This window comes from Dermacentor andersoni, chromosome 3, assembly GCF_023375885.2.
Source record: "Dermacentor andersoni chromosome 3, qqDerAnde1_hic_scaffold, whole genome shotgun sequence".
Taxonomy (NCBI): Eukaryota; Metazoa; Arthropoda; class Arachnida; order Ixodida; family Ixodidae; genus Dermacentor; species Dermacentor andersoni.
This window is the reverse complement of record NC_092816.1, coordinates 188,783,417-188,806,443: the sequence shown is the minus strand read 5'-3', so window position 1 is coordinate 188,806,443 and position 23,027 is coordinate 188,783,417. Positions and strand designations below refer to the sequence as shown.

General features: G+C 49.1%; 1 protein-coding gene across 1 annotated transcript in view; it reads left to right on the top strand.

Annotated features, from left to right (window-relative positions):
- Positions 1-9,015: 9,015 nt before the first annotated feature.
- The window catches only part of LOC126524415 (juvenile hormone acid O-methyltransferase-like), a 74,135-nt gene continuing 60,123 nt past the window's right edge, over positions 9,016-23,027 (top strand). Inside the window, exon 1 of the mRNA XM_050172734.3 lies at positions 9,016-9,123. The gene's annotated coding sequence lies outside the window, so the exon portion shown is untranslated. The remainder of the gene's footprint in view (positions 9,124-23,027) is intronic.

The window sequence follows — 23,027 nt, the reverse complement described above, 5'->3', positions numbered from 1 at the left end:
AGTGGTAGTCAACGTGCGTGGTAGTCAACGTGAGTGGTAATCAACGTGAGTGGTAATCAACGTGAGTGGTAGTCAACGTGGTAGTCAACAGATGAAGGTTACTACACGTACTGCATGAACCGGGAAGCTTTTCACGCGTTTAAACCGTCTTTGTAGATTGCCGACAGCTTTGGACAGCGCACAAATGCCGACGATGGCATCCCCGTTTACGTTCCACGAGGAGGCATGCAGGAACACAACACTACAGTTGTTTGACCGGAAACGAGCTCACTAGAGCGGCGAAAGATCGGCGAGATCACTAGATCGCTTTGCAAAAAACATACTCACCAAAAAGCATTTCCAACACGAGGAGATCCCAAGACTTTGCTTTCGTTCGCGTCGAAAGCACTGCTCGCACGAGCATCGTTTGCTTCTTCGAGAGGCTGGCTCTTCGCAATCGGTTCGTACATGTAGGGAGTAACGCCGAACTCCTCAGGAAAGCGCACTCTCCAAATTTTCCATTACCGTCTCAGAAAAACAGCACCAAACTACCTGGCACCGCGCTTCATGTGTAGCGGCAGCGGTCGGTTACTAGAGTTGACGTCACGAGGCACCCGACCAATCACAGGCGGAAACGAGACGCGCGAGCTGGGCGTGTCCGCTGCTGCACTTTTCGTCGAGATAAAATATATTTGCGCTTTCTTTCGCTCAATTTAGATACGATATTCGAATTCAGAGGGTTGAAAACCATTATGTACAGATGTTCACTCATTTTTTATGGAAAACCTTTCAGCTTCCCTTTAAGCGCCCGTTCCTGCGGCAAGCGGCGGCGGCGGTTGCGTAATCGAGCGAACGTGCACAACGAAAGATAAAAGAGCGAACGCGGAGCGGGACATGAAATACGCGAGCCGCTAATAACGGAGGCCAATGAGAGCGGTCCTTCAATGGCGTGCGCGCAGGAAACTGGTACCATGGGGGCCAGCCCGACCGCTTGATGCGTACTCATATCTGGTCTCAACCGCACCGCTCGTTTTGTACTATGGTCTGCTCCCGTCAGCTCCCGCTCACGCTTGTTTGGTTAGCCCGGTACGTTCTTCTCGTTCGCGCTTGTTTCGGTTGCCATGGTTTGTGATTTTGTAATCTGATTGCATCCGCGACGCGAATTGTGTAGTATTTTCTGGAAGCCACGAAGCACCAGCGATTACACTGGAACCTTCGGTGAGACATGTATAAAAGCCTACTCGCTGGACCAGCAGATCAGATTTTCGACGATCGCCGACTCTGTTACATGTCGCTCTGAAATTCTTTGCCCGAACATATAGCGAAATGAAAGCGCATATAGAGCGGCGCTCATATTTTGCATTAGGGAGTATCGTAATCGTCGGTGAATTTATTTTACTAATGTATGCGCGTGCCAGCACTTGCACCTCATTGTCGTTGCTGGGCACGGTAAGTAAATTGTTGATTAGCATTATTACAGCGAAGCTGTTTATGGCTAGGGTTCCGTGGATGTCTCGTGTTCGTCAACAAACATGCGTGTGCAAAAACTCAGCTCCCGAATTCGATGCAATATTGCTTCATTATATGCAAAAGCGCATCGTCTGATGAATGGCATATGCATTTTCAGTACGTTAGTTATCCCCAAGTAACGCAGAACGTTCTGAAATGTTGCCTGATTGTAACAGATGTCATGCAACGTTGAAAAGTCAACTTCAACGTGGAATGTACGTTGCCACCTGCGCGTTCATGTATGTTACGAACAAATGTGACAACATCCTTACGCCCACGTTGTGTCAACGTTGTATGTAAAGATCAAGGTAATGCATTAATGGTAACAATGTAGCAACGTTGCAGAACTACAGGTGCCCTGAATGTTGCCGGATGTCACCAATGTTGACATTAGTGTGATGCTGGGCTGCTGTAGCATTTCGCATGTGTACGTTCATGCAACTATGAGATATTTTTATTTCCGGCTGAACATTAGTCTTTATCATAAACTGAGGTATGTAGTGAAGTATGTAGGCAGTAATTAATATTTTCTCAGCAGCACCATGTTCAATAGTGTTTATTGTGCTTCTCAACTGATAAGAACAGCTAAAAATTATATTAATTGAATGGGGGAAGCATTCACATGGCAAAAATGCTAATTGTTGCAGTAGTCCGCCGATAAAAGACAAACTCCGGCATAAATGAATTTCCTTTTTCTACATCAAACACACAAAACTTCGTGACTGTTTTCATACCTCATGCCGCCCAAAAGTGGAAACATTAAGCAGTTGTCATCATGAATAGGCACAAGCCCATGATACTGCAGCTGCATAAAAATGACGAACACATCCACACTGCACAGTGGATACACACAAACACTGTCTCCTTGTCAATGGAAAAACAGTGCACGTTTGCTCAGTTCTTGTACGATTTACATCTCAGAAACGGCGCTAGAGCAAACCAGGACTATAATGCTACCAATATGAATACTGTGTGTCTTGCTCTATGTTGTCGCAGTGGAACATACACACATATAACAACAGTGTCGTCACCATCAGCTTGTCGGCTACCAGAGCCAATGTTCAGCTCATTCAGTTTCATTGCTTTCAGTGCAGCTTCATTCCTATGTTGGCGGCTGCGGCTGAGCGTGAGCAGACTATAGTCGGCTCGTGCTCCTTGGCTCGCGTCAGCTATTGGACTATACCAGCTGCAGTACGAGAATCTGCTAGGTGGCGTAATATGTCAGGTGCTGCCAGCCTCGAAATGGGTGAGGAGGATTCTGTTGAAAAGAGAGTATGAAAAAAAAGGTGACTTTGCTCCCCACTTGTTAGCACCCCGCGCCTCGCGAGAGTTCAAAATTTGGCTGAGATGTTCATAGCAGCGCATGCTATTCATGCAATTTTTTCACCAAGCTTGAGGGGCCACTCAGTACCCCTTCAAAGCTTGTCTAGTAGCAAACATTTAAGCAACAAAAAAGAACATTCCTCTTCCTCATCCAAACATTAAAGGTCTACCGATTGTTTGCTCATACTTAATACCAGTCACTGTCTAAGAGCATAACATATATGTAGCAGTATTTTCTAGTGCACGTTGCCATGTACGATTCCTCTCTTGAAATAGCTGATGCGGCATTGGCGTGTGTCTTGCATTAACCTTTACACTGTGTGCTATGTAGCATTTAACTTTTCTTAATGTTTTTGGCTTTCAGTGCTTGCAAGGTAGAGTGGCTTGTTTCTTGAATGCAAGCTTTCTCATTCCCATATTTAATTCATAGTCTCATTCAGGATTGCTATTCTTGCTCGACAGCCTGTGTTTTTGCGCAAGCTACATTGAAGCGATTGATTGCAGAATCTGGTTTCGCTGCTGTCCGACTTGGTACTTGTCACCATGTTACGTTTCTCATATGTGGGAGACTGGTTAGTTGCATTGAGAAACAGTCTCTCGAGGCAAGCACCTGCTCCTACAGTCCGCACAGTGGCATAGACTGCGAATCTACACGCACCGTGGTTGGTGCTCACCGTTCCGTCCTTTCCTGCTCCTGCCGTGTGCAAATTTTGCTTGTGGCCTTCCTGGGCCATGATTGGGCGCCAACGGAGACTCTCACACATGATTACATGGTTATAAGTGTATGAAGTTGATATCCACATGTGTGGAAATGACTGCAAAAGGGGCTGCAAAATTGTGATGTCCACAAAAGCGACCATGTCCACATTTAGAGAATGTGAGGCACCAAGTGTGAGTTACACATTAGTGTCATGCGAAAAAACAAAAAGAAACATGCAGGTTGGAAAGACGGTAACGCTAAAATGCCGGGCACTCCGTGTCGTTGTGTTGACTGCGGCAGCAGATGCTTGCGTCACCCGATTGCTTCGCAATACAAGTTAGTCATTTTCAACGGCGACTGTCGGTGCAAACACGTGGGAAACACTGTCCAATCTGCTTGCGCTGCTGGTTGTTGCTTGTTATCAGACTACCATGTGCGACGAAGGCAAGCACTATGCCTACAGTCGGACGGTTGAATGTGCCGCAAGCAACCCGTGTGCGTGTATGCTCACTGTTGTCATGTGGATCGTAGCCAATGTATAGTGTATGCTGTCAATGTATAGATTGAGCGTTATGTTAGAGTATGCTGAAATGATTTGATTGCTTAGTCCTGTTTCAATGTTGTCCCACTTGGTCATGGCTGGCGTGTTACATTTCTCGGATGTGGCAGCCTGGTCAGATGCATTGGGCAACGGTCTCTCGAGGTAAGCACCTGCTCCTGCAGTCCGCACAGCGACACAGACTCCCTGTTTAGATGTACTGCGATTGGTGCTCCCTGTTTGTCCTTCCCTGCTGCAGCCGTGGGTAAAGTGTGCTCGCGGCCAAAGTGTGCTTGCGGCAGCGTTTTGGCGTGAACGGAGACTATCACATGATTACATGGTTTGAAGTGTACGAAGTTGATATCCACGTGGGTGGAAAGGCCTGCAAAAGTGGCTGCAAAATGGCGATTCCCACAAAACAGACCATGTCCATATTGAGAGCACGTGGGGCACCAAGTGTGCTACCAAGTACTACCTGCACCAAACGTGCAGGTAGGAAAGGCGGTAACGCTAGAATGCCGGATAGTTCATGTCGCTGTGTTGGCTATGGCAGCAGGTGCCTGCGTCACCCAATTGATTCGCAGTGCAAGTTACGGCGACTGTCAATGCAAACAGGTGGGGCACTGTCCAATCTGCTTGCGCTGCTGGTTGTCACTCGTTACTAGACCGCCATGTGCGACGTAGGCAAGCACTCTGCCTGAAGTCGGATAGCTGAAAGTGCTATAAGTGACCTGCAGTGCGTGAATGCCCACTGTTGTCATGTGGATCTTGGTCAATGTACAGCGTATTGTCTGAACCTTATGCGCTGATTGAATGCCAAGTCTAATTTGATAATGGTCGCCGTGTTATGTTTCTTGAATGTGGCGACCTGGTCAGCTGCATGGGCAAGAGTCTCTCGAGGTAACCATCTGCTGCTGCAGTGCACACAGCGACAAAGACTCCCAATTTACATGCACCGTAATTGGTGCTCTCCCCGTTCGACAATTCCTGCGGCAGCCGCGAGCAAATTATGCTTGTGGACCTTCATCATCCGGTATGTGGCGTAAACGGAAACCAGCACACGTGAATACATGGTCCGAAGTGTATGAAGTTGATAGTCACATGGGTGGAAAGGCCTGCAAAAGTGGCTGCAAAATGGTGATGCCTATATTGAGAATGTGGGGCACGAAGTATGAGTTACACATTAGCGGCCCCCGAAAGAACAAAAATAAACGTGCAGGTTGGAAAGGAGTTAACGCTAAAATGCCGGGTAGTCCATGTCGTTGTGTTGGTTGCGGCAGGAGATGCCTTGCGTCACCCGATTGTTTCGCAATGCAAGTTACGGTGACTGTCGATGCAAACAGGTGGTGCGCTGCCCAATTTGCTTGCGCTATTGATTGTTACCAGATCGCCATGTGCGACGACGAAAGTGAGCAGTTTACGAGCTCGCGTTAATGGTTTCAGCGCATCTCGACATGCAAATTTTATTTATGCTCTTGTAGGAGAAGGTACACTGCTTTTCTTCTGCCAATAAAGTCGCCCGTCCTGTTCACTCACTTGTGGCTTGTTTGTATGGGCATCATTAGAGGCTCTTTAGTCCCCTGGCGATTAAAACGCGGCACCTGAGGCATGCAGCAAAGCCAACAAGGTGAGCACGGCGCGTGCCCAGCGTACGCCGCCTGTAAAAAGCGGCCATGTTGGATATTGTACTAAAAAAAAAGGCATTTCCGCTTCCTGTTGAAGTAACGCTGTCTGTCGGGCGTCCCGCTAATTTCCATGCGCTGCCACTTCCTATTTTCGAACCACTGTGGAAGGTACAGTTTCCCTTCTCTAAAGTTGGTTCTTTATTCTATGGCTTGGCCGTGGATGAGAGCGACGTGGGGACGTCTTCTCCGAGTGTTGCGCGGGAGGCTCTAGGTCTCCTCGATTTGGCTGCACTTTTTGCTCTAGTTCAGAAAAGTGTAACAGTGTAGCGCCAGTTCTTGAAGTGTGAGTGTAGCGCCACACTAGCGCTTTCGGTGCAGCGGTCATATCGAGGACGAAAGTGCAGGAACGTACAGGCCTTCGTCTGCTGCGACTGGGCGGCTGTGGCTTTTCTTTTGTTGGTGTGTGCCGCAAGCGTAAACGTGTGCGCAATGGCGTTTTCTTGTCCTCTGGGAAGAATTTATGTATTAGTACCTGGAAATTAGTTCAACTTCGGCATGATTATTCAGAAAGCATGACCAAGCGCAGTTTCCACACCTTTCTGAATCATATATGGCACAACGTTTCAAATGACGGACCGATGTGGTTTCGCGTAAACTTAACGTCGAGGTAGCGGTAAGCTCGTGAAAATTATTACAAACGACTGTGACCTGTGGAAAAATTCCGGGCTTCAGTGCACTTAGCAGCAGCTGAACCCGGAAAGCGCCCTTAACAAGATGCTGCGTACACATCCTGAAGAAAACTGGCGTCCGTGCTGCGTTACTAACAACAGGCGCCGTCGATGCCGTCTACCAACACCCGCATGGCCACGGAACCGCATGTGTCGTCTGCTACCAAGAGCCTTGCACTACGTGCACGAGAAACGAACTTGCGGAGAGTCTAGTGCCAAAGTGTACATGAACTCGTGCAGCACGACGTCAAATCGAGTGCCGAAGTGCAGGTGGCGCTAGCTGCACAGGCAAATCAAGTGCCTGAGTGCTGCACCCCCTGAACTAGTGCAGGAAGTGCAGCCAAATCGAGGAGACTTTGAGCAGTCGTCGCCAAGTGGCGTGTGACCACCCCGCGGATATTGCCCGGCGACCTGCTTCACTGGAGAGGGTCCGGAATGCAACAGGCGTCGCACCGTCGAGTTCAATGTAGCGACTGCGTTCACGCCCTGTCCGTTTGTGCTTCCACGCTGCGCATGTTGGCGGCGTCTCTTCGCATGTCTTGCACTTGCGCTTTCTCTGTGGCACAACAGGCGTCGCACCATTGAACGATGCGTGTCTATGCAAGCCCAATCACAGTGATGTCTAAGCACTGACCTAGGCAAAGCCGTCATACCTGGCTTAACGATGACTGTATACCTAAGTATAATAATTACAGCTAAATCAAAGGTTAACCAAGTGATACCAAGACTTACCCAGGCTAGAGCCCCTCCATCCACGCGCCACCGCCGACCAAGAAAGCAGCGGTGACGCGTGGATGGCGGGGCTTTAACCCAGGCTAAAACAAGTTATCGCTTTGCATAACCAGGGTTAGCTGAGTTAAGCCACAGCCAGTTTTCTTTTTTATTGCAACACCAATTATACGGACGCACAAAGCGCACTCGCTCCTTTGGCGTTCTGTCCTTCTATCCATGGTGCACGCACGGCTCGCACGTGGAGCATTAAAAGGTCTCCAGAAAAGCTCTCCAAAAGCAGTGACTCAGTTACGCTACGCTCAATTGGCTCTGCCGGAGCCAGGCAAGCCTTCTGGCTTCACCCGCTGGCATGAGCGCTGTGCGCACACGCATTCCTACAGGAGGCTTACGTAAATATCTTGGCAAATATCTGCAAAGACTGTAGAGCTACCTGGGTTCTCCACGAGAAAAGTAGGAAGATACCTATAAAGAAAAGGGTCAGGGAAGGAGACGCAATCTCTCCGATCTTATTCCCTGCATGCTTGAAAAAAGTATTCAAGCCATTTAACTGGGAAGGCTTAGGAGTGAGGATGAAGGCCGTGTAACTAGGCAAGCTTCGGTTTACAGATGGCATTGTCCTGTTCTGCAACACTGGGGACGAATTAGAACAAATGATTGACGACCTCAACAGAGAGAAAGAGTGGCGTTGAATATTATTATGCAGAAGACAAAGATAATGTCCAACAGCCTGGCAAGGGAACAAGAGTTCAAGGTCGCCAGTCAGCCTCTTATCTTATCGGTACTCTGATCATGAGAAAGGAATTTACAGAAGAATAAAAATGTGTTGGAATGCATACGGCAGGCATTGCTAGATCCTGACTGGGAGCTTACCGCTATCATTGAAAAGAAAGCTGTATGATAAATGTATTTTACAGGCACTAACATATTGACGCATGTAGTTGTTTAACTTTTTCGGGTGGCCGCTTTTCACCGTCTACCAAATGTTATCGATTTGTAGAGGACGCGCCCGCATGTATTGGAAGTTTCTCGAATGTTGTTGACGGTTCTGTTGTCACCGACGCTTGTGTAATCCGATTCCATGTGTGACGCGAATTGTGTCGAACTTCCTGGAAGACACGCAGGCACCACCGATTACTCTGGAACCTTCGATGACTCCTGTATAAAAGCAGACTCGCTTGACCGCCAGATCAGACTTTCGACGGTCGCCGACTGCGTTCGCCGTTCTTCGAGTGTAGCCTGTTTTTGAGGGGCACAGGTTCGCCCAATAAAACGCTAGTTTCGTCATTCCCAGCTGTGCTGCTTTCTTCACCGTCACCACTGCGTGACATCTGGCGGAGGTGCTGGCACTCCGACTGGGATTCCGACGAACAGTTGAGGCATGTATACTTCCCTTAGAAGACGCCACCAGAATGTGGTTCGAGAGCCGGGAGTCGACCCTGACAACATGGGACCTGTTCCATAGCGGCTTCCTGCGGACTTTTACGAGCGTCGTGCGCAAGGAAAGGGCCGAAGCTATGCTAGAAGTCCGAGTACAACTACCGAACGAGGCCATAGCCATCTTCACCGAGGAGATGATGCGCCTGTTCCGCCACACCAACCCGGATATGCCTGAGAAGAAAATTTGGTGCCTCATGCGTGGAGTAAAGCAGGAGCTCTTCGCCAGATTGACTTCGTCAGCAGCAACGGCGGCGTACAGACGCGCCATGAAAAAGTTGATCTACCTTTCACAGGAGCAGTGGACAGAAGCGCTGCCAGCATATTCAAAGGGTCCCGGAACATATCTGCCTTCCTGCATTGCCAATCTCGAAGAAAACGCAGTAGTCCAAATGCAACAGGACTCACGCCTGCTGCCATCTGTTTTCACTGACCGGAGACTGCTCCTGGGCTTATCGGCTTCATCGAGGAGAGGCATTCTTGTGTGCCGCATTCACTTCAGCAGCAGCGGCGGCGTACAGACGCGTCATAACGAAGTTGATCTACCTTTCGCAGGTTGGTGGCAATTCCGTTCCTATTTGTGGAAATATTACGCCGCGCCGTCGCTGTGGCTGCCTCGAGTGTGTTGCCTATTGCCTGCTTGTTGCCTAATTTGTATTCGCAAGGACGTTCATGGTTCGCTGACGCTCTCTGTTCTTTGAATTGTGAACACTGGTATTCTCGGGGATGGGCTCACGGTTTCTGGAGAAAAACAGCCGAACAGCATAAAAGAAAAGATTCTGAAGGTGCTCACCGATGAACTAGCAAAGCTTGACAAGTTCGCAAAAAGCGAAGTTTGTATATTCTTTGTTTATGTCAGCATCATAGGTACCAAAGAAGTTTACTTGCTGCAAATTCTGTCGAACTAATTGATAGTCAATCTTCTTCTGCGGTTCATGAGAAGACATGTTCGCAGTTATATTTTCTTGGATTTTAACCACAACAGAAAGGGTAAGTGATGGGCTATTGGATATATCTAGATCTTTACAGTAGTCCAGGGTGCCGCCTTTCAGAGCACCACAAACAAGTTCTCGAGATAGAGAGATAATTTATTTGAAAAAAGGCAAAGAGGGCGGTCTGAGCTAACGCGCTCTAGCCTGCTACTCTGCACAGGTGGAGGGGGAACGGGGGCATAAAGGTGTGATGAGGGAGGATGATGACGTAGAAAGAGGGATGCACAACGGTGAAAGCAAGTTGAACATTCTGATAATAAACATTCAGAAATCTCATCCTTGAGCCACTATCGAGTTCCCTATCTTGTCTGTAATCACCAATTTAAGTGAACCTAAAGATAAAGGCGCTAAGACGAAGCTGGTGTGTGGGCCTCCCCTGCGTGAGCAGCACAAGCGCCAAACAAAAACTTTGTAGCATGTAAAGTGCTGTGATTAGCGGCTCCAGCACGGCGAGCAGGACACATTTAGCGGCCGGATTTTATGGACCACTGAGAATCACGCGCATTGACTCTACCACGTGATTCAGCATTTTCTGAACTCCTTCCTTCTCATTGTTTCCATTTCTTTGCTTGCCCGTAGGGTCACCGGGTTCACTGACCCTATCATTCTTGGCTTCATGGCGCAGAGGACCACTAGGGCCCGCTGGCATGGCCGTGGGGCTAGAGGGCAGCAAATGCTATTCCGTGTCTGTGTCAGCCGGTCCTCGAGTCGATATGTTGCACCTATATGCCCATGGATAACTAACAACATCCTACGCATACTGAAGGAGAAAGAAAAATGACATGAGGAATGGAAACGTGCTAAAAGTAATAACTGGTATCTAAGCCAGTTTAAGGGTTTCAGGAACCTGTCGGTATTTCTACTGCGTGAAAGAAAACAAGTATACTACTCTTCTCATTATTGCTGAGGGCAAGAGAGGTAAAATTTGGAATATTGTAACATGTGCGGTAGGGCTTCGTTCAGAGCAGCGTATGTTGCCTGATGTACTTGACGAGGGAACGGCTGATAAATTTACCGAGTATATTTTTGTAAATATAGGACCGCAACTAGCAACCCAACGACCTCAAATCACCGAATGTACGTAGTCTATCCAATCAGTGGTGAAGTGGATGAAATAATAGCAGTTGTTAAAGAGTTAAGATCTAATAAGGCAGCTTAGCATGACCAAATACCTGTTAAGCTGATTAAGGACAACATTTACATATTAGCGGGTCCCCTCCTTTTCTATTTAATTACTCCCTTGATTCTAAAATATATCCTTCTGAATTTTTAATTCAGAAGCTATTTAATAGAATGCTATTTTTAATAGCAAAAGTAGTTCCCATTTATAAGGACGGAGATCGATTTCACCCATCAAGTTATAGGCCGATTTCAATTAATAGCGTTATCAAAACTGTTTTTGAAAAGACATTCGCTGTGAACATAAACAAATTTATATCCAAATACAATATCCTGAGCCTCCACCAACACGGTTGCAGACCTCAGAAATCTACTTCCGCTGTGCTACCCCTGACCACCGTGCCCCTGACGCACCTACTCAATACGGCTCTCCAACAGAATAAAATTGCGGTCGTTCTCTATCTCCACAAAGAAAAGGCCTTTGATACAGTTGACAATCAGATATTACAGAACAAGATTAACAATCAAGAGTTTAGGGGCAAAATCCTGAACTTACTTAGAAGCTACCTCAGTAACCGCAAGCAGCATGTATTACTTAAAAATTATATCTCTACTTCACAAATCGTACTAACCGGCGTGCCACAGGGCCAACGTTCTTGGGCCCATGCTCTTCTCACTCTACGTGAATGATCTCCCTGCAACGCTTAGACATTCACAGGCTTTGATGTATGCTGACGACACCGCCCTTGTATTCACTGGAGACAGTCTGCTTGATATACAGGATAAGATAGATGCAAAGCTAGATAATGGTTTTAAGTGGTTCACGTCCAATCAACTGACCCTTAATCTTAGTAAGACTAAGTATACAGCTTTTCTTTTCAGGAAGAAACAACTCAATACTGAAATAATGGACATATTATTACGCGGTACAAAACTACAACAAGCTGTCTCTTACAAATGTTTAGGCATTTTCTTCGATTCAGACATGCACTGGAAAACTCGTAGTAAACACCGTTGTTCCAAGCTTACTTACGCATGTTATATTCTTCTTAAGGCTCGTGAATGTTTCGTATATCCTGTCCTACGCATTCTGTACTTTTTCTTCGTTCAGAGTCTGATATCTTATTGTATTGACTCATGGGGAAACACTTTTATAACTTACCTTGATCCTGTATGCAAAAACGCGCATTAAGAATTATCACTTCTTCTGGTAGCACACAATCCAGTACGTAGTACTTGTATAGCTCATTGCATGTGTTGCCAGTGCATGCATTATGAATTGAAAATGGCTGAGATAATTCATAGTATTATCGAAAACAGTGGTCCACTTCCTGTTATTTTGTTTAAAATTCCGTTAAAGAATACAAGAGCTGCAATTAATCAGTGTTTTAATCTGCCTGCATGTCATAACCTGTACGGGAAAAGGCTCTTGGAATGTTTCGGCGCATTTGTTTGGAATTCTCTGCCAATACATATAAAACACGCCCGGAACTTTAGGTCTGCTCTAAGAAAATACGTTTTTGAAGAATACTGTGGATAAAAGTACACTTGCTTTATATCTACATTCCTGCCGAAGTTATGCATGTCAATTTTATTGTGTATTATGTCTTTTGTTTTCGCGCGTGCGTGAAGGAAAAACACAGAGTGAGTTTATATTTACCTTCGTACCTAAGTCATGTATGTTAACTTTATTATTATGTATTGTGTCTGCTGTTTGGTTTGCTCGCGTGCTGCGTTTTTTGTACCCTAAGTTGACTATGCACCCGGGACTAGCCAATGGGTCCAGTAATGCTTTCGTATTTTGTAAAATATTGTAAATAAAGAATGAATGCACGAAAACGCAACCCGCCCAGGACTGTTACTGAATTTGTTTCCGAAGCCACAACCATTGAGAAGACGCTCGATATGCGGACAAGGCCACATAACCGCCGAAACTACACCAATGTTCAAGCTCTCGGCAGTGACGACATGCGAGAGACCATCAGAGCGGTCGTTCGTGAGGAACGGAGTAAGCTTTTCCCAAGGTCGCAGCCTCAAGTGGCTTCAATCGCCGACAGCGTCAAAGAGGTTCAGCGATCTCTTGGTGTTACTCAGGTCGAAACGCCATCGCCACAGATCCAGCCGGAAGCGATGACATACGCTGCCGTCGCCCGCCAACAGATCCCCCTCTCCACCCGCGCCCCATGACGTCACGATTCCGTCACTAGACGCACCAGTTTGGGTGTCACAGTTTGGGTAAAATCACCGAAGCGGTGCCGGTTCATTGACGGCTACCTGACGCGAGAAGTCGCATTCTCATTTAGAGGAATCGTCGGTCAATTATTTGATTACATTGATTAGTTGGAGTAAAACATTGCCGCCGATGTTTTTTTGTGTGTGTGTTTGTTTTTTCTCTTTGGAGTCAATACTTGGAGTCAATGCACGCCGCATGCAAATGCTCTTTGTGTCCGTTTTGAATAGGTAATTGGAGTGGAAAATTTATAATCTACATGTCTGTTTTCTAGCTTAAGTTACGTCTTGCGGGGTTATTAAGTCGTTATTCGCTTCTATTTCATCTAAGTGCGTGCTCGGAATAAGCCATATGCATATTCTCACTAGCATATAATAATTTGTTAATTGTGCGGTATACGTCCCGAAACGACAAAAATTATCCGGTGGGCACCGGATAAATTTGGAGAGTAGAAGGAATTGATTTCTTTTTCTTTAGTGGGTGGGTGAGTGGGGGGGGGGGCTAGGCTGAGTGGGTAAAATACAAATATGAATGCAGCACAGGAACGCTTGCCGCGGACAAGCGATGCTGTTGCCGTCGTGGGGAAGTCGCCAGCCCGTGTGTTGGACGAACGTGACCACGATAATTAAACCGGCATGAGGCCCGGCTGGTGTCGTCTGCCGACAGCATGCCGGTGGTCCGCAAACGGGCTGGCCATTTGCAAAAGCCAAGTCCAGCCCAAGCCAGATTGCTGTGGTCGGGCCAGTTTACTTTTTAACTGACCATGGGCGTCAGCCCGATCTACCGCCGAGCCTTTTTTTTTTCTTTGGTCATGCTACCCCATCTTAGCTTAATATGCTGAGGCGGTGCAGCCAACGGCTGCTCAACTGAGTGACTAGCCGCTCACGAGTTAAAGATTCTGGGATGACTCGTCAAATCGAAAGATACCAGAGGTGTTTCCATTAAAATACATATTTCTGTCGACTTGCATGAAGAATTGCATTTTGTTCGGTTCCTGGTTGCCATGGCACTTCGGCAATAAAAACGCTGTAACAGTGCAGTATAATTTAATTTCCCCGGTTCACTTTCGGAAACTAGCCATGTCGCGGCGTACCGGAAAAAGAAAGACGCCGCATTGTAGATCTATGCTTGCAAAACTATTCTCAACGCGCTATATCGGAGATGACAAAGAGGCCACTGCGAACTGTGAATGACAGCCACTGAAAACTGTGAAGAGAGAGAGACTTGGGACTGCGAGGGTTGGCCGTCAACGCGTCGCGTCCGCAGCTTGGCGAGCGCCCTCGTGACATCGACTACCTCGCTGCCACTCAGTGGAGTTCTCGACGACCGTCCCGTTCGCCGTCACCAGGCTGCTACCTATCGCCGCAATGGCGACCATACACTGGCCAAGGCTGGGACCGGTCTGCGAGCCCACATACGAAAAACCAAAAGCAGCAACCGATGAAGGTGCGGCTGCTGTTCCCTGGAACCCTAGACGAGCCCTAGAAGCAAGGAATACGCTGACAAAAGACCTTACGCCGTGAAGTTCCAGCCACGTGTCAACACGACGCAGCCGTGATCCAACGCCGAGTCTTAACTGCAACGAAAGACAAAGTACCACCGACGTCGCCGTGCTTCATGATGGCCACGCAGTCACCGCCTTTATGAACACAGGAGCCAACTACTACGTCATGAGTGGGCCCATCGCCGCCCAGTTGAAGAACGTTAAGACTGCATGGGACGGCCCTCAAATTCGGACCGCTGGAGGACACCCGATAACGTCGACTAGAATGTGCACCGCCAGAATTACCGTTCATGACCGGACTTACTCTGGCACCTTCGTCATCCTCCAACAGTGTTCATGAGACCCCATTCTTGGCATGGACTTCCTGAACCAACACGGCGCAGTCATCGACCTGAAGTGGAAATCAATAATGCTCTCGGAAGATCAAGCGATAGCAACCGATAGCTCTCGCAGTCACCATGCCTTGAGCGTGCTCGAAAGTCAAGTCAGCATCCCGCCTCGCTCCAGCATTGTCATTTCTGTCGGTAATGAAACAACCGCAGACTTAGAAGGCGTCATCGCATGTGATCAACGTCTGCTGCTCGATTAGGAATTTTCATCGCAATGGGGCTCGCTCGACTGCATGGAGGAAAAGCGGAAGTGATGCTGACCAACTTCAGCCAGGAGTTCTAGCACGTTAACAAGGGTACAACGATCGCATACATCGAGAAAATTGAAGAAACCAGCAATGCGTTTGTGCTCTCGGATTCTGCCGCATCTACCCCGGCGACCATAGTTCCAGAACAATACTTTGACATAAATCCATGTCTCCTTGTGGATAAGCAGCAACAGCTCAGAAATCTTCACCGACGATACAAAGACTGCTTTTCGACGTCATAGAGGTTTCGACGAACACCAGTTGCAAAGCATCGCATAATAACCGAAGAGTCCGCTCGACCACTCCGTCAGATCCCTTACCTAGTTTCGACGCGAGAACGTGAAGCTATAAGGCAACAAGTCAGCGAAATACTGCGCGATTACAACATCCGGCAGTCGAAAAGCCCGTGGGCATCTCCTGTAGTCTTGATGAAGAAAAAGGACGGTACCCTACGTTTCTGCGTCGATTATCGTCGACTGAACAAGATCACGAAGACGGAAGTATACCCGCTTCCACGGATAGACAACGCATTGGATTGGCTCTACAACGCTAAATACTTCTCGTCAACGGGCCTTAAGTCTGGCTACTTGCAAATAAAAGTCGACGAGAGAGATCGCGAAAAGGCTGCCTTCATCACGCCAGACGGTCTCTGAGTTGAAGGTCATGCCATTCCGACTGTGCTCGGCCCCTGCAACGCTCCAGTGCGTGATGGACACAGTGTTAGCAGCACTGAAGTGGCAGACATGTCTTGTTTATTTAGATGACGTCGTCGTCGTTGCCGGAAATTTCGACGATCACCTTAGGCGGCTTGCGACAGTACTAGAGGACATCAAGTCATCAGGGCTCTCTCTGAAGCCGGTAAAGTGCCGCTTCGCTTGCGATGAGCTTCTGTTCTTGGGCCACGTCATCAGCAAATCTGGAGTCCTCCCCGACCCGCAGAAGACAGCTGCCATCGCAAAGTTCCCGCAGCCCATCGACAAGAAAGCAGTGTGGAGAATCTTTGGCATGTATGCCTACTCCAGGCGCTTTATCAAGAACTTTTCACGTATCGCAGAGCTGCTGACACATCTAACTCAATGTGATGTTGAGTTCAAGTGCGAAATGCCGCAGGCCAAGAATTCAAGAATTCAAACCGCCCATGCAATCACTCACGGTACTTGCGCACTTCGACGAGGACGCCGAAACAGAAATCCACACCGACGCCAGTAGCCTAGGCCTCGGTGCTGTCGTTGTCAAGAGGAAAGACGGACTTGAACGAATAAGTATGAAAGCTTGGAAGAAGTATTCAAGCCATTGAACTAGGAAGGCTTAGGAGGGAGTAACAATTGCGAATATATCGGCAACCTTCGGTTTGCAGATGACATTGTTCTGTTCAGCAACAATGGGGACCAATTACAACAAATGATTGAGGACCTTAACAGAGAGAGTGTAAGAGTGGGAGTGTAGGGAGTGTAAGAGAGATTATAGTGCAGAAGACAATGACAATGTCCAATGGCATGGCAAGAGAACGGCAAGAGTTCAAGGTGGCTAGTCAGCCTCCAGAGTCCGTAAGGAGTACGTTTATCTAGGTGAATTAGTCACAGGGGACCCTGATCATGAGAAGAGAATTTACAGAAGAATAAAAATGGGTTGGAGTGCGTATGGCAGGCATTGCCAGATCCTGACTGGGAGCTTACCGCTATCAATGAAAATAAAGGTGTACGATAAATGCATTCCACCAGTGCTAACATATGGGGCAGAAACTTGGAGGTTGATAAACAAGCTCGAGAACAAGATGAGGATGGCGAAAAGTGCTATGTAACGAAAAATGCTAGGCGTAACGCTAGGATACAGAAAGAGAGCGGAGTAGATCAGAGAACAAGCGAGGATAGCCGATATTCTAATTTACATTAAGATGAAAAAATGGGGCTGGGCAGGCCATGTAATGCGTAGGATGGGTGACCGGTGGACCATTAGGGTTACAGAATGGGTGCCGAGAGAAGAGAAGCGTAGTCGAGGACGGCAGAGAGCTAGGTCGGGCGGTGAAATTAGGAAATTCGCAGTCGCTATTTGTAATCAGTTGGCGCAGGACAGGGGCAATTGGAGATCGCAAGGAGAGGCCTTCATCCTGCACTGGGCATAAAATACACTAATGATGATGATGATGATGATGATTACGTTCCTGCTGAGCACCTGTGTGCATACGGCAGCGTGTAGAACGGGTAGCAAAATTGGGGTAATCCTTTGTTTGGGCGCCGGCCATGGACGGCGGTATTCCTTCGCTCTCACCTGGTGCACCGCGAACGCGTCACGTCTGCAATGCTGCCGGCACGCTCTTCATCCCCGTAGTGTTCTGAGACACCTTCAGAGGAAAGGAAAACCTTGCTGCAGATTTCAATGCTTCGCCTTCGAGTGAAACTGGCAATTTGTTGTTCCTGCATCAAATTATCATTCTTTATTTCTTCGTGCACGCTAACTGCCCACATACCCTCGTAGTTCCAGATAGAGGGAATCAAATACAATGAGCATGAGGGCCGCGTAATTTATTTCTTTATGTTTGTTTCCACCATTGTTATACCTAAGTTGGTCTTGAACGACGGGGCAACCTATGCCTAACAGTGGCCCTGCCACCCATAGACTTCCAATGTGGTAATGGTGCATTCATGTATGCAATATATTATACAAATATGCATTTACAAGCTAATACAATATTAGTTAGCTAGCCAACATAACGCGTGATGGTCGCTGACGACTTTGAATGACCTGCCATAGAGGTAAGGGCGGAATTTTGCTGTAGCCCAAATGATGGCGAGGCACTCCTTTTCAGTCGTAGAAAAATGGCCTTCCGCTTTTGACAGCGAGCGGCTGGCATAAGATATCACCCGTTCAAGTCTGTCTTTCCTCAGGACTAGGACGGCACCGAGGCCTAGGCTACTGGCGTCAGTGTGGATTTCGGCATCGGCGTCCTCGTCGAAATGTGCAAGTACTGGCGGCGACTGCATGCGTCGTTTGAGTTCTTGAAATGCGTCGGCCTGTGGCGTTTCCCACTTGAACTCGACATCACATTTGAATAGATGTGTCAGCGGCTCCGCGATGCGTGAAAAGTCCTTTACAAAGCGCCTATAGTAGGCGCACATGCCAAGGAGTCTGTGCACTGCCTTCTTGTCGATTGGCTGCGGGAACTTTGCGATGGCAGCTGTCTGCTGCGGGTCGGGGCGTACTCCAGATTCGCTGATGACGTGGCCTAGGAATAGAAGCTCATTGTAAGCGAAGCGGCACTTTTCCGGCTTCAGAGTGAGCCCTGATGACTTGATGGCCTCTAATAAAGTCACAAGCCGCCTAAGGTGATCGTAGAAATTTCCGGCGAAGCCAACGACGTCATCCAAGTAAACAAGACACGTCTGCCACTTCAATCCTGCTAACACCGTGTCCATGACGCGCTGAAACGTTGCAGGCGCCGAGCACAGTGCGAATGGCATGACCTTGAACTTGCAGAGGCCGTCTGGCGTGGTGAAGGCGGTCTTTTCGCGATCTCTCTCGTGGACTTCCATATTACAGTAGCCAGACTTGAGGTCCATCGACGAGATGTATGTAGCGTTGCAGCGCCGATCAAATGCGTCGTCTATTCGTGGATGGGGGTATACGTCCTTCTTCGTGATCTTGTTCAGTCGGCGATAGTCGACGCAGAAGCGTAGGGTTCCGTCCTTTCTCTTCACCAGGACTACAGGATATGCCCACGGGCTTTTCGACGGCTGGATGACGTTGTCGCGCAGCATTTCGTCGACTTGTTGCCTAATAGCTTCAAGTTCTCGCGTCGAAACTCGGTAAGGGCTCTGCCGGAGTGGTCGAGCGCACTCTTCGGTTGATGTCACAGTCGGTAATGTGGGAAAAGGAGGACGATGATGGTGGCCTTGGAGACGACGAAGAAGAGTGTAGCATTATCGCTGCTCTTCGCTTGCTGGCTCAGCCATTAAAAGCCATCTGTAAATAGACGCACGCTTCTTCCTTCCCGTAACATCTTTGGTGGAGGTGCGGGGTAATCACTTGCGCAAGGCGGAGCTCCGGAGCAGACGTAACCTGGCCACCATGTCATCCGAAGGAGAGAGTTCAACCACGGCCCCGTCGTCGCCACCGACGATCATCCTGGCCCAGCCTCGCGACCCTGGCATGTTTTCCGGGATCGACAACGTGGACGTCGATGACTGGTTGCAGAATTACGAACGGGTCAGCGCACACAACAGGTGAGATAGCACGCTTATGCTGGCCAATATAATATTCTACCTCAAGAAAACGGCACGGGTCTGGTTCGAAACACACCAAGAAGAGATTACGAGTTGGGACCAGTGCAATCAGAAGCTTAGAGATTTGTTCGGCAAGCCCACCGGCTGCCAACGTGCTGCGAAGAAGGACCTTGGGACCCGCGTACAGACGTCCACTGAATCTTACGTGGCGTATGTCCAGGACGTCCTCGCCCTTTGCCGCAAAGTGGATAACAATATGGCAGAGGCAGACAAGGTCAGCCACGTTTTAAAAGGCATCGCGGACGCCGCGTTTAACCTGATTGTTTAGAAGAACGTAACAACGGTCAATGAAATCATTAACGAATGTCGCCGCTTTCAAGACGCAAAGAGTCGCCACATAGTTCAACAGTTTATGCGTCTACCTAATACCGCAGCTTCATCGGCGTGCGAAGACGTTTGTCCACCGCGTGAGCCGTCCTCCTGCGAGAACGTCATAGGTATCGTTCGGCGAGAAATCGAAGCAGCGTCTCCTGCCACGCCAGTGACGCAGTGCTTTGACGATTCGCGGCCGCTTGTGTCTCTCATTCAGTCAGTAATTCGCCAAGAACTTGCCAATGTGGGCCTTCCGTCCATCTGCTCCGCCAGCCGTCCTGACTTTGCTTCGTCTGCTGCCTCTAGCCCTGTTCACCGGAGCCAATACGGTCCATATCCGAGCTATCGCAACCCGGCCGAATGGCGCACACATGACGATAGACCCATCTGCTTTTACTGTGGACGTTTGGGCCACATCTCTCGCCACTGTCGAAGTTCCTGGCCATCCCACTCTCGACCAAGCTTTCCCGCCGACCGCCGCTCTCCGCTGAATCCTCGCCCGCCATCACTCTCCACCGAGGTTGAAGACGCTCCTGACAACGAACACCGAGGTTGAAGACGCTCCTGACAACGCTCGAGCCACCGCGACCAGCCGCTCGCCATCATCACATAGTCGCCGCTCCCTTTCGCCTCAGCTGCATCGCTCTCCATCCCCAGCTTACCGTCGCCGCTCTCCGACGGGAAACTAACTGGGGCAGCTCCTGGAGGTGACGCTGCTCTAGAACCCCGGCCTGAAATTCCTCTGCTGACTCTGCCTACTAATCGGAACCTTCTTGACGTGGACGTGAATGGTTTGCCCGTTACAGCACTCATCTACACTGGAGCCCATCTACACTGGAGCTTGAAGAAAGTACTGACTCCTGCTCCGACTCGACTGCTCCAGGTCGCCGATGGTGGAACTCAGTCTGTACTTGGAATGTGTACTGCTCGTGTGAGTGTCGCCGGTCGCCCCACGTCCGTTTTGTTTAGTGTGCTCGAACGTTGCCCTCACAATGTTATCCTCGGACTCGACTTTTTGGCCGCCCATTCTTCTCTGATTGACTGTTCCGCCGGTGTTGTACAACTTGACCTAACACTACCTGTCCCCGCTGACCTTCCTGCTCAAGCTCCAACTCAGCTTTGTTCCGCGGATTTTATACGCCTGGCATCTCTTGCAGCAACCTGCATCCCTGTCTTAGCCTGCCCACCTGTACCTGACGGAGACTATGTCCTTACTCCCGCGACTTCAGTCCTGCTTTCTCACAATGTCTCCTTCCCGCACACTATCGTTTTTGTTGCGGACAATCAGACATGTCTTCCCATCCTAAATTTCGGACAGTGCCCACAAGTACTTCCTCGAGGCATGTCTCTAGCCACGTTGTCACCGACGCACGAGTGCCACATTTCCGCTCTATCTGTTGCGCCGTCTTCGACCAATGCTCATTCTGCGCCTTCTGCATCAGCCCCGACCAACGACTTTACAAAGATGATTGCACCAGACCTCTCAACCCAACAAGCCACGGAGCTCCGTGGCCTCCTCGAGTCCTACTCCGATATTTTCGACCTGAACGATCGCCCTTTGTGTCAAACTACGGTCGTGAAGCATCGTATAAATACCGGCGATGCAGCACCTGTTCGCCGACGCCCATACCGGGTGTCGCCCTCTGAGCAACAAGTTATCCAGAGCGAGGTTGACAAGATGCTTGCCAAAGGAATTATTGAACACTCTTCCAGTCCGTGGGCGTCTCCTGTTGTTCTCATCGAAAAGAAGGATAACAGCTGGCGATTCTGCGTTGACTATCGTCATCTAAACACGATCACCAAGAAGGATGTATATCCACTTTCCCGCATTGACGATGCTCTGGATTGTCTCCACGGTGCCACTTATTTTTCATCTATAGACCTTCGCTCTGGATATTGGCCAATTGCCGTGGATGAAATGGACCGCGAAAAGACCGCATTCGTCACACCAGATGGCCTATATCAGTTCCGGGTAATGCCTTTTGGCTTGTGCAATGCCCCGGCGACCTTTGAACGGATGATGGACATGCTGTTACGTGGTTTGAAATGGTCCATCTGTTTGTGCTACTTGGATGACGTCATCGTATTCCCTTCAACTTTTGCGACGCATCTTGAAAGACTTTCATCTGTTCTTTCTGTTTTTCGCACCGCTGGCTTACAGCTCAACTCGTCCAAGTGCCACTTCGGTCACCGCCAAATAACCATGCTCGGACACCGTCGATTCGTCAGGCATTCGCCCCGACCCTGCCAAAGTTCATGCTCTGCAGAATTTCCCCGTACCAACTTGTGCCAAAGATGTTCGCAGCTTTATTGGCCTTTGCTCGTACTTCCGCAGGTTTGTGGAAAATTTTGCCCATGTTGCCTGTCCCCTGACTGATCTCCTGAAGAAAGACGTTCCTTTCTGTTGGGGCTCTGAACAGGCGTCTCCTTTCTCGCAGCTCATCACGCTGCTCACCACACCTCCTCTTCTCGCCCATTTTGACCCCTCCGCTCCGACAGAAATCCGCACCGACGCCAGTGGCTACGGCATCGGCACAGTTTTAGCTCAACGCCAATGTGGGCACGACCGCGTTATCGCCTACGCCAGCCGCCTCCTCTCTCCCGCAGAGCGCAATTGCTCGATTACTGAGCGCGAGTGTCTCGCCCTTATTTGGGCGGTGGGCAAGTTCCGACCCTACATATGTGGTTGACCATTTACAGTTACAACCGACCACCACGCCCTTTGTTGGCTTTTCCTCCCTCAAGGATCCCACTGGACGCCTCGGTCGCTGGGCCCTACGGCTACAGGAATACACATACACTGTGGTCTACAAGTCGGGTTGTCTACATCAGGACGCCGACTGCCTGTCTCGTCATCCCGTCGATGTACCGGGCGGTTTAGTGGATGTCGCACCGATCTGCGTTCTTTCGCTCTCTGCCTTGCAAGACATTGGCGCGGAACAACGACGCGATGAGTCGTTAAGCCCCATTATCGAACGCCTGCTCTCTGATCCGTCTGACCCATCCCTTCACATGTTCGTACTACAAAATGGCATCCTGTATCGCCGCAACATGCACCCCGACGGGCCCGAGCTTCTAACCGTCATTCCATCTCATCTGCGACAGATTGTACTGCAGCAACTGCACGACGTTCCCACCGCTGGACACCTTGGCGTCACGCGGACCTATGACCGAATTCGGCGACGGTTTTTCTGGCCCCGTCTCACCCGCTCCATCCGGCGCTATGTTGCCGCGTGTGAGTCGTGTCAACGCCGGAAAAGACCAGCTGTGCCTCCCGCCGGACTGCTGCAGCCTTTGGATATACCGGCCGACCCTTTTTTTCGCGTTGGCGTTGATTTTTTCGGTCCATTCCCTACATCAAATGACGGAAATAGGTCGATTGCCG